This window comes from Pinus tabuliformis, chromosome 8 (assembly GCF_031772625.1).
Source record: "Pinus tabuliformis cultivar Carrire ecotype Pingquan chromosome 8, CPIR1, whole genome shotgun sequence".
Classification (NCBI taxonomy): Eukaryota; Viridiplantae; Streptophyta; class Pinopsida; order Pinales; family Pinaceae; genus Pinus; species Pinus tabuliformis.
Window position 1 is genome coordinate 971,291,384 of NC_142294.1, and position 13,356 is coordinate 971,304,739.

Genomic DNA, 13,356 nt, shown 5'->3' on the forward strand with positions numbered 1-13,356 from the left:
TGAAGACTTCAAAGCCTTCGGGTTGCTCAATGTACACCTCCTCCTCAATGACTCCGTTGAGGAACGCAGTCTTCACATCCATCTGATGAATGTGCCATCCCATCTGCGCTGAGAGAGCAAGAATCGTCCGTATGGAAGAATACCTTGCAACAGGTGCAAAGGTCTCCTCATAATCGATCCCCTCAATCTGTGAAAAGCCTCGGGCAACAAATCTTGCCTTGTACTTCTCCACACTCCCGTCAGCTGCCTGCTTAACTTTGTAGATCCATCTCGAACCTACCACTGATTTCCCTTCCGGTCTAGGAACAATCTCCCATGCACTGTTTCTGACAATAGAATCATACTCTTCCACCATGGCGTCTACCCATGCGGGATCCTCCACAGCTTCCTTGAAAGAGGATGGCTCAGTCACAACACACTTGCTCATAAGAGCCATGTATCCAGTGTACCGATCAGGTGACTGTCTCTGCCTGCGTTGGGCTGTAGGTGGTCCTACAACTTTCTCTGCATCTTGAGCCAGTCGCTCAGCTTCTGTCAAGCGCTTTCGCCCTCTGATGGTTGGCGCTGCATGAGTGGTCTCTTCCACTCCATGAACCTCGTCCTGTGGCTGATCCACGTCCTGAAGCTCATCCTTAGGAACTAATAGCTCCTCATCTGCATGCAAGTGTAGCTCCCTCTCAAGCGAACACTTCATGGCTTTCTCCTCCTGAAATTTTATATCCCGTCGCACAACAGTTTTACCACTGTCTGGCAAATACACACGATAGTTGTGGGGCGTATCAGTGTACCCCACAAATATCCCAACCTCTGCAGTCGGCTCCAACTTCTTTCTGGCATCCTTCGTCACATGCATGTAAACGTTAGCACCAAAAATCCTCAAATGAGAAAGATCAGGCTTCTTACCAGAATAAGCCTCCTCGGGTGTACTCATGCCAAGTATCCTATGAGGACAACAGTTCTACACATAAACTGTTGTATTGCATGCTTCCACCCACAAGTGAAGGGGTAGGCCCTGATCATGCAACATTGCACGTGCAGCACCCACAATAGTTCTGTTCTTCCGCTCAGCTACCCCGTTCTGCTGTGGGTTATGGGGAGCTATGAGCTCTCTACGAATCCCTTCTGCCTTGCAGAAATCCTTGAACTCGTCCGAGATGTATTCACCACCATTATCGCTCCTAAGAGCCTTCACCTTCTTCCCCGACTCCTTCTCGACCAGTGCTTTGAATTCACAGAACTTTGAATATGTCTCGCTCTTCTTCTGCATGAAGAAGATCCAGCACTTACGAGAGAAATCATCAACAAAAATCACATAATACCTGTGTTTTGCTGTCGAAGCAACTGAGAAAGGTTCACACACGTCTGTGTGAATTCTCTCAAGGATCGTCGTGGCGCGACTATCCTTCTCGTGAAAGGTGGCTTTCACAAACTTCCCCAAAGTACACCCCTTGCATTGATCTGACTGCGCAAGTGTGCCTTTAGGAAGCCTTGTAGTGATCTGCTGCAGTATCTTCAAGGCTCCATGGTGAAGGTGACCCAATCTCCTGTGCCACAACTCGCCATCATCCCGGCTCACCAATCCTTCTGCCTTGCCTGCCATTGCTGCGCATCCATCTACATGCAACTAATAAAGGTTCCTCACTCGAACCCCTATCTTCAGGGTCTCACCAGTTGTCTTGCTGCGCAGGAAGGCCTTTCCCTCGCTGAAAACAACATCATACCCCTTGTCTTCTAACATCGCCACTGAGATGAGATTCTTCTTCAATCCTGGAACATGCATGACTTCCTTCAATACAAAGGGTTTACCAGACTCCCTCTCAAAGGAAATGGTACCGATACCGGTCGCACTGTATCTACCATCATCGCCCATCTCGATGTGCACTCCAAGATCTTTGTCCTCCAGATCAGAGAACAAATCTCTATCTCCCGTCATGTGAAAAGACGCACCACTGTCCAAGAACCACACTGATCCCATCACACTTGAAACCAAGCATGCGATCAATGAAAAATCAAGCTCAAACTGAGAAGCTAAGGCCTCTCCCCCTGCAGATCCAGCAGCTTGCTTGTTCTTCTTCTTCTGCGGACAATTTGTGGCATAGTGTCCATGCTGGTGACAGTGAAAACACTTCACCTTGGACATATCCTGCTTCTTGCCTTTCACACCAGACTGAGAAGCTTTCTCGTTCTTCCCCTTCTTTGCTTTGGCAGCCAAAGCACGATTCTCTTCATCAGATACCTCTGATGAAGATCCATCCCTGGTACTCCGCCTGATCTCCTCCTGCACAAGATCTGACCATAGTCTTTCCCATCCTAGCAACTTCTCCCGACCATTGACAGAGTCCTGATAGGAATGCCAACTCTTCGGAAGACCAAGGAGAGCCAAGCTCACCAAGTCCTCATCATCGACAGTAACCCCCACACTTCCCAGCTCATCTCGACACTGAGTGAACTTCGTGAGATACTTGGGAATACTGTCTCCCTTCTCGCATTTGATGTTTTTGAGTTTATCTTTGAGCGCCAGCTTCCTCTGATCGCTCTTGCTTTGGAATAATTCTGTTAATGATTTCCACATCAAATATGGAGTAGCCTTTCCATGGAGGTTGGACACAATGTGATCCTTCACGCCCTCCAACAGAATTCTTCGACATTTTGCGATCTTCTTTTGCCAAGCATCAGCTTGAGTAGCATCAGTAGGCTTTGGGATATCCGTATCTATGAATTCCTTCAGCCCGTTATCATCCAATACTGCCTCCATCCTGTCCTTCCATGCAATATAGTTTGAGCTGCCCTCAAGAGCATACTCCAATCGCAATCCGTTGAAAGACATTGCTGCGTTGTCACCAAGAAAACACTGCTGCAAATTCGAATTCCACCAGCAACCAACTCAACTGCTTCCGATCAACCCTCGCTTGATATCCTGTAAAAATCTCTTCTACAAATCAAGCTGCTCCGATACCATGTAGAAACTTTTTCTACAATTATCTAGCTCTGATACCATTTAGAAATTTTGAATAATTTAACACATATTCACAGAGATTATCCTGATCATACAATTATAAGCGGAACATGTATAATACATAATCTCCTCTACGTTGATCATCAATTTACAGAAGCAGAAACATTCACAGGCACACATAGAAGCATCAATCAAACTCATTAACACAGTATGTATCCCGGGGAAAGCATCTCGCTAAAAACCCCACACTATCTGTATATTAATGATTGAGTCATGTAACATTACACAGCATAATACTTCTCACAAGTATCTCCACCTCTGTTACACACAATACAGCTCAGATCTGATCTCCAAATCTCTTCCACTGCTTGCCTGCCTCCACTGCTCAATACCTGCTCAAGAACTGATGAGAATTGCTTCCCAAACTCGATTTTCACCTGCAAAATAGTCACTCACTCTTTGTGGACGTGAGCAAAGGCTAAAATGCGGGCCAAATACGTGAGCAAACTCATTGGCATACTCAATCCCTTGATTGTGCAAGATCTGGTGCACAACTATAGTCACAACTGATAGCAATCTGATTCTCTACCACCTGTCCCTGTTGAACTGAACATGCACTGACATGCAACTGAGTTAACTGATGTATTCTTTAGTTGTATTATGAGTTAATAATTAGTTTAACAACTCATCATTAGTCTATCTGCAGTTAGACTAACTACAACCAGTTTAACTAAGTTAAACTGAACACAACTCCATCAACTGTACCTCCAGTCCACTAAACTCAACTCACTTGAGTTCTAACTAAAGTCATGCATGCAACAACTCAACTGACTCATAAGAAAAACGAATTTCCTTCTGACAGCTGCATGTGCCACTTCCGTAGCTCAAACTGAAGTGCTCCAAGAGAATAAGATTAAGTTTATAGTCCAAATATTATTGTGAGATAATAATATTTGACTTTTCTATTTTTGACAGCCAGTCTAAAAATAGACTTGATCACTCACACTTTCATCAAAAATAGAAGTCCATCTATTTTTCCCAACTTGATCAATCATCCATAAACATAGACATGATCCATATGTCTAAAAATAGACATAGTCTAAAAATAGACTTGCGCCAAAAATAGCCTGCGGGCCCACTTAGTGAAGGCGACTCTTTTCACTAAGCTCCATCATCTTGTTGCAATCTCAACAATATCCGCATCACAAAATTTATCCCTAAGACTTTACAATTAGATTAAGCTAAAAGTTTGGTTAAACCTTTACCCTTTATTAACTTGGTAGACTTGATAATAAGATCAAATTATAATATCTTGGTGATCCATCTTCCTCTTTGGCCATCTGTATCAGGTTGTGATAATACAATTTTAACAACATTATTTGGAACATAGGCAATAATGGAAGAATGAAGGACATAGACTCTAAAAGCTTTTAAGGCTTGAACTAAGGCATATACTTGTTTTTCAATAATTTCATGTTCCAACTCAGCATCTCTCATGACTTTACTGAAAAAGGAAATAGGCTGGTCATCTCCATTTTCATTTTTTTGCAAAAGGACAACAGTTAGGGTAGTTTCAGAAGAAAAAGAGAAAATGTTGAAGGGTTTAGAATAATCTGGACTGGCTAATCATCAGGGAAATTTTGAGGTCTAAAATGGGTCTCCTTAGAAAAATGTACAACCAAAATAAACTTTATAAGAACCAATAGGATTCAAGATGATGATGTCAAACATGGGAGATGATTCACCATTTTTGGAGTAAAAAAGTATATTAAAAAATAATAAAATAATAAAACTATTTTCAACTCATACTTTCAACTTAGCTCCCTAGGTTTTAACTAAAATTTTGAGCGGGACTTGTTGGATGCAAAATCTAATTCCTCATCCATGGAGTACCCATATTTCATACTTTCAATGGACCCTACTGCACGAAAAATGAGAAATATATGAAAAAAAATGTTTGCGATCAAAATTTTCATGTATTTTTCATTTTTCGTGTAGAAAGGTCAATCGAATGTATGCAACATGGGTACTCCTTGAACGAGAAATCAATTTCTGCATCCAACGAGTGTTTCTGCTCGAAATTTGAGAAACCCATAGGGATATAAGTTGAAAAACAAGTTGAAAAAGTTTTTGTCTTTTTTCCCTCTAAAATTTGATGATTTAATCTAATCTTATTTTATTATTTCCACTATTATTTTATAATTTCCTTAGGAGGCCCCTTTTCGACCTCAAAAATCCCCTAATAGCTAGGGCTTCAGAAATGGATTTTTTTTGTTTTGGGTAAAATAAAATCTTTCTTGAACTTTCCTCTTGACTTCATGGTCTTTTATGAGCATGTTAGTTATATCCTTAACTATTTCAGCATAGTTCAGTATAAATCTCCTCAAGAAGTTAATTTTAGCAAGAAAATCTTGAATTTCCTTCTTATTCCTTGGTAGTGGAAGTCCTTGAATGGCTGAAACTCTCTTGGGGTCAATGACTACTCCTTTTGAAATAATATGGGCGAGTAATTTTCCTTCTTTTATTGCAAACAAGGATTTCTTTCGATTCAGTGATATCCCAAACTTCCTGCACCTGTCAAAACCTTTCTCAAGTGCTTTACATGTTATCAATAAAAATTTGAAAATATAGTTAGATCATCTAGATAAATGACAACAAACTTATTAATCTTACCAAAAAATTCCAAATCCATGGCTTTTTGGAATGTAGCTCCATCATTTGTTAGTCCAAAAGGCATCCTTGCATACATTAGTGTACCCTAAGGAGTGGTGAATGATGAATTCTCTCTATCTTCTGGGCTCACTATGATATGATTGTAGCGAGAAAAACCATCTAACATAGAAATTCTATTAGAACCTGAAAATTTTTGAAGTAAATGATCCATCTTGGGTAATGTATAATTATATTTTAAGGATGATTTGTTTTAGTTTCTGAAGTCCACACATAATATGATTTCACCATTTTTCTTTCTGTCTGGAACCAAATTTGCTATCCAATCAGAATATCTTAAGGGAACTATGATTTTGGCATCTAGTAGCTTCTTAAGTTCTTTTTCAATTGTGGGGAGGAAGATTGAATTTATCCTCCTTAAATTTTTCTTAAAAGGTTTAGTTTTAGGTTTGAGCAGAATCTTATGTTCAATGAGTGTAGTATCATATGTTTTAAGCTCATCATAAGACCAAGAAAAAAAATCTCTATAATTTTAAGGATATTTAGATATTTATCTTTTATTTCCTTTGGTAATGATGCGAAGATTTTAATATTTCTGGTTTCTCCTTGAGTTCCAATATTACATTCTTCTATATCTTCTTTAGATGAATCTGATAATTGGTTCTTTAGAAAATCATTGTGTCAAACATTTTCTCGAGAGGAACGAAGCCCTTATGGATAAAATTGTTGGGTAGTTGGAGGATGTTATGATCAACAATTTTTTAGTCCAATTCTGAAGTTTCATTTTGTTTACTTAACTCTTTATCATCAAGTTGTTCTTCTTCAACTTGTAAGGCTGAAAATTCATCAATTACTTGAAAAAATGATTTCAATTGTTCATAATCTTCAAATATTTTCCAATATTTAAGATTATCAAGAATTCATGGTCTGTATTTTACTTGAAACTGATATTTTAACTGCATTCTATCAGGAATTTTAAAAGAACTAGATGAAATAGCTAAAGAATCTGCATTAATATTTTCATTTCTTGGAATAACAGTGATGTTAAATGCTTGAAAGAAATTATCCACTAAGTCCCATACCTCATTTATGTATGATATAAGTCTGTGATTTTTTGTTGATAAATATTCTTGACTTGTTTAACAATAAGCTCTGAGTCAATAAATACAATTAAATTTTGTATTTTAAGACTTTTAGCTAATTCCAATACTAGGAGTAAAGTTTCATATTCTATTACATTGTTTGTAACATCAAATTATAACTTATGGGATTGAGTTATGTTCTCTTTATCTAGTGAAATAAGTAAAATACCAGCTGCAACTCCTTTTGAAAAATCTCCATCAAAGTATAATTTCCAAATATCAGTTTTGACAATCTCAAGTTTATCCACAATCTATTCAATGGTAAGCTAAATGTTTTGTAAGTTATCTGATGATAGTGTGAAACATCCAAAATCTTGGTCAACTACATAAATGGGATGATTTCTTGCTTGATTAGCTCTACAAACAGTATTAATGAATCTAACCTCCCTGTATAATATTAGTTGTTCACCTCCATAAGCAGGAATAGTAGCATAAGACATGTCCATTTGCAGACTTCCTCTTAATTTGGCACAACATGATCTAGATAACAACATGCCAAATTTAGGAGGAATATTTGTAACTACAATATATAATACTACACTCTTAATAAAGATTTGTGCTAGAGTGACAACTAAGCCTTTTATAAGTCGAAGACATGGTACTTCTTTGAGTCAAAAGTATATAAATCATGATAAGGTCTAGTAACATGTAATTGAAGTTGATCCATGATCACTTTGGGCATCTGATTATGGGATGATTGTTGTAGGGAAAAGTATCCGACTCGGATGACCCTATCCCACTCTAAGGGTGATAGTACCTCAGCAACAACTGTAACGAAAACTACTTAAGGTTTACTTCTTTATGAAAGCAAAAGAGAGTGGATAAATGCACTAACCGTTGCCTTGCGCTTAATGTCGAATCCAAACTCTTCTCTATGGCCGCTTGCTCCCAGCTCTTTGCTCTTTTGCCGGCCCAGCTACAATGAGATCCTGCAAAATGACAAAGAAGGAGACTACAAGAGGCATGCAATCATAACTGATTCACGGATTAGCATAAACCAAATATACAATTATCACAAAACATCATTGGAACAAATGCATATAGAAGAACCTCAATAGCTTTTATTAATGAAGAAGTAAAGGTTCTGAGAGTGTTACAACCATTAAAGGTCCTAATCCAGCAACACCTCCCAGCAGAAAGAATTTCTCCTCTTCACCTCCCTCAAGCAATCACCCAATAGCTCTATAGTGAAACCAACAGCATAGCATTACTTTGCACAAAATTCCAGCCTGTTGAGCTCATAGGAGAGAGCTCAATATATAGATGAATTGAGAAAGGATGAGTCAGCTTGCAACTGATGTGTAGCTGCCTTGTGTCCTCTCTCTCTTCAGTTGATCTTTAGTTGATCTTCAGTTCTTGAATCCACTTGGAGAACCTTGCTTCCACTTGGAGAAACAGAGCCTCTGACTCATCACAAGGCGAAATCCCTGATCCAAGTGTCATTTTTGGAAGATTCCAGAGCAATGACTCAGTGTGCCACTTGTCCAATCTCGCTCAATGCAGGTGGCCTTTGTTCTACCTGCTTTGCAACGCAGGTACACCATGGAGGAGTTGTGTTTCAGCGCAGAAGCCTAGTGGAGCACCTGCTTTGATTTCAGGATTGCTTGTTTTTTAGTGTTTTCAGGTGGAGAACTGATCTGAGAGCTGTTGGTTTGCTGACCTTGTTCCTCTAGGGGTAGGAACATCATGTTTAGGGAACTTTGGATCCCTTGGATTATTGACAATTCATGCCTGTTGCTGTAAGGCACAAAATTGTCTATAACAGATGCCCCCTAAAGTATGAGGTCGTTTATCGGGTGAAATGCTTTATTGAGAGGATCCGAAGTTCATTCAATCTGTTGAGAAGTGTCCTGTAATAAGATACAATACAATACATTATTTTTCATACATTTTCATGATCTAGCTGAGGCGGGCATTCCCATGCTCAGCTTTATAAATACATTTTCGTACATAGAACAGACGATCGTCTGATTGTAGACCGATAATTCTCTGCTGAAATTATCATCCTTTGAGAAGGATGATCATCTGTTGTAATGATGTACATATCAAATGTCTTTATATCCTGAATATATATCGCAGCCCGGATGGATGAAACTAGATCCGGGGTCTTCAATCTCTTCCGATCTTCACTCGATGTACAAGTCGATCCATGTGAGAATTTCTTGAAGTCGAACATGGAAAGACATCGCTTGATTACCGGTCAATGATGTAAACCGTTAACAAGCGCGAGAGGAATCACCGATAAGGATGATGACCCTCAAGGTACGGTAGTACAATTCACATGGTGGGAATAAAGGACTTGGCGTCGACCACCATGCAAAATCTTCTGGTCGAAGGTCATTGATGTATACCTGTCGCCGAAAGTGAGAAACTTGCCATTGAGGCATGCAAGCTTCAAAGTACTGAAGGGGTTGTTCCTAGATCAACTCCTTGGATAATGAGCTGATGTCGACAAGGAGCGATCCGTCAAAGGAGGGCCTTAATGAATCCCACATCAGTGACACGGAACGGAGCTAGTGATTGTGATGAGGTGAAAACAAACTGTGATGTATGATTCAGGGCGGTGGTCATGAAATGGATGAAGGACAATGTATGGCAGTGGATGGGACACGGTTGACTCTTTGCAGAACAACATCTCTTGAACATATAACGACACTGATGTGATGGATTGGTAGCATTACCCCAAAATGTGGATGGTGTGGCGAGGACCATGGTTATGAGACCGGTGAATGAAACAACCCAACCCGATGTGATACGGAGGACAAAGCGTCATGTTCAAGAGCAACTTGCTACCATTAAAGCTGTGAGGTTCTCCCAATTTTTCCCCAGTCATTGCTGACCAGTACCTCTTTATTTTTGTCAAGCTTGAGGAGGATAACATATGCTTGTTCTATAACCTGCCCTTCGGGCAAGCCCATCGCTATGTTTTAACGAGCCTAGCGATAGGGAAACTCGTTCTCGTCTAAAGACAAGTTTGTCGCTATTTAATCATTTTAACGAGTCTAACGACAAGGAAAACTCGGTCCTTTTCATTTTTAGAGAGTCTGAAAAGGTACATAAAGTCAACTCCAAAATTCCTTTTTCGTCATTTAATCCCTTAAGTCTGAAAAAGTATAAAACAATACAGAAGGGATGAGTTTTCGATTGCTTTAACGAGCCGAACAAAACAAGCGCTCGATCTTTTTGTGCAATAATCCCTCAGGTCCAAAAAGATTAAAATCTAGAGGAGGGATAGCTCTTCCGGTCCTTTTAACGAGCTGGAAGGCCAAAACTCGGCAAAATTTTCATATTTTACGAGTCAGTGAAAAGAGCTCAAAGAAGACTCGTCTTTTGAGGAACGAGTGATAAACAGGGATAGCAGCAGATTCTAGGTACAGGTTGGAATTTTCCAATCATGTCAGTGTCACAAGGATGGCTAAGTGAAATCACTCTTCGCATCTGTTCCTAAAAATGGGTAAACAAACATATGGAGATGAACGATTGGCCAAATGAACAGATGGAGGTGATGGCATATAAACACGACCAAGGGCTTTTAATATGGCTGTCAAAGGTTACATCTCTCAAGGTTATTTACCGGTTCATTTTTTCTGGGTGAGCTTGAACTGTAGGGGAAGATTGCTCACAACTTATGTTTATTTTTTAACGAGCATGAACTATGTATTAAAACTGCTCGGATTCTTGCATTTATTTTTTAACGAGCATGAACATTGCTAAAACTGCTCGATCTTTTGCATGCCCCCAGCATCATAATAACGCATGTCAAAGGAGGGTGCCCCCCAAGCTTCATTGCATTCAACTTGGTGGTTGGAATGAAGGTTTACCTTTGAATTTTGAAAAGGGGATTTGTTTCATTTTTTAATGAGGTTGACATAGTAAAAGAACTATCCTCGTGACTCCTTGTTTCATTTTTTAACGAGGTTGACATGAGATAAGAACCGTCCTCGGAGCCCACTGTATTTACAGTATTTCCATTAGGGCGATGATCCATGCTGACAAAATATTTAGGAATCTTCCGAATCCGTTGGATATAGAAGATTTCATATTGTAGGTTTCCACTGTGGCTACTTCCGCCAGATTACTCGCCAGCGGTAGGGCAAAAGTACCCATTAAGGCAGGGTATTTTAGGAGACCTACTCCAATATTTTGGAGCGATTGATTACTTTCATGGATCATTGTGCTGCTTCCCGTAACTTGAGAACTGTTGGGGAGAAATGTTTGTTGGTCGACGATTGTAATTTTTCCTTGAAAAGGAAATACAATCCTCCTGAAGTAGGTCGACACAACTGCAGCCATGGCATATATCCAAGGCCTTCCCAGTAGGATGTTGTAATCGAGGTTTCCGTCGATTACTTCCACATCAACTTCTACTGTTTTGCCCCCCAGTTCAACTTGCAAGTTATTTAAAATCCCGTATGGAGTGTATGATCGTCCATCAAATGCTTTTAACGTCGTTGACGATTTCGACAAGGGTGGTGAGCCTAAATTTTTCCAGCAACTCATCGACATAAGACATGTAGATGCCCCCTCATCAATAATTGTTCGATGAACCGTTTTGTTGAGGGCTTTCACTTGAATAAGGAAAGCTAGTTGAGCTGGTAACTGAGGGTCATATCCTTTATGATTAAAGGCCACAAGATTGGAATCCATTGGGCCAATCCCACCTATTGCTGATAATAAAGCTTGCTCTTGGGAGGGGTAATTTTGTGGTACTTCAAGTGTCGACATAGTGGACGGCGATTGGGCCAGGTCCTCTACTATATTATAATTCTGTGCTCTTTTGGCACGAGGATTAAATGTCGATTTGTGTACTACTCCCTTTGGCGACTTTATCATTGGCTCAGGAACGATGGGTGGCACAACTTCAGTCAAAGTTGTTGTTGAACTACTAGGTTGTTCATTAACCTTGTTGTTCGACAGCTTTGGATTCCCGTAATCTTTATTCCTTGTCGAAATCAAAGCATCATTTTGTTGCTTAGATATTGACAACATTAGCACTTGCGACGGGGAAGCATTTCCTCTATCAACCAGATTTGTTCCTCGATTCGGAAACGGATCTGATAACACAGCTGAGGTTTGCGGACTCTTAAAGAATCTTTTAAGCTCTGCTTTGTATGGACATTCTCTCGTCCAGTGATCCTCATCACATATCTGACACCCAAAAGGTGGTTTCCTATCTCGAGGAGGGCTTGAAGAAGTTTTTCGAGGAGATGACTCTCCTTGTTTCTTCTTCTTCCCTTTGTTTTGAGTCTTCTTGCTTCCTGGTTGATTGGTTTCTTTGCCTTTATCTGCTAATACGGCATTTACTTCCGAAGCAAGAATTTCTTCTTGAGCATTTTGATTCGAATCCTTACGGGCCTTCTTGGGATTGGCCTTTCTCGGATTCGCGTTTTCCATGCTAATCACGCCATCGCCGGCATGAGAGTCACTATTTGATCCAGGAGGAGGAGGGATTGAGAATTCTGGTCTGGGAGCGTCAGGTATCTTATCATAGAGCGTGCCGGACTGAGTATATACTAAGTCCAAATATTGCGCACGAGCAATAACCTGCTCTTCTGTTACGACTCCCCCCTTCGCCACATCTTCCGTTATGGCCGGAAGTAACGACTTTATAAACCACTCAGCTAAAAGCTGATCAGGAACGTATGTTTTAACCATTCTTCGTCGACGTCGCCACTCATGTATATGATCTGATATATGAGTTGCGGTTGTCTGTTTGAAGTTAGTCAATATCTCTGTTCCCGTTTCATACCTTATTGGTAATTGAAAGTGGGTTAAGAATGTCGTGGCAAGGGATCTAAAATTGTCGAACGAAGCTCTTGGCAATTCTATATACCATTTCGCCGCTGGACCTGTCAATGTCCTCTGAAAGAGGCGAAGCCTTATCGAATCATCATTTAAAGTGTTTGACGAACACCATAGATGAAATGTCATCACATGATTCAACGGGTCTTCACCTGGATTTCCATTGAATTTATGAATGTCGGATGGAAGTTTGTGCGGAATCACTGGCCACCATGGGGCGTAAGCAATTGGATCATTGGTTAACCGATGTAAATCAGGCAACTCTAAAGTCGCCACGAATGGTAACTGTTGATTCAAGTTAGGTGAAGCGTAACCAGGATACGATGGAATCGCCTGAACAGTTGGTCTTTGCATACCAGCATAATGGAGTTGATGTTGGTATGATTGATACGGTTGATGGACTTGACCACTATAAAGTGGTTGATTTTGACCATTTTGGATATATGGTTGTCCAGTATTCGCAAAGATTTGCTGTTCAGAACCTTGGTACACTTGTTGGAATTGTGGCTGTTGGTATTGCACTATCCACGGTTGCGATACCATGGGTTGTTGCGCTACACTAACCATTGGACCAAGATGTGAGGTGATTGTACCCGATTGTACTTGTGTCGCCCCACCAGTAGGCGATTGTGGTTGGGTTGCAGGGTCAAGGGGCTGTTGCATGAGAACCTGAGGAATCTGAGGTTGACATACAACAGGCATTGTTTGAACTTGCGACACGGTTACAATAGCCGGTGTAGTTGGGATGTTCGTCACAGGTACACACTGCTACATAGAATATACAAC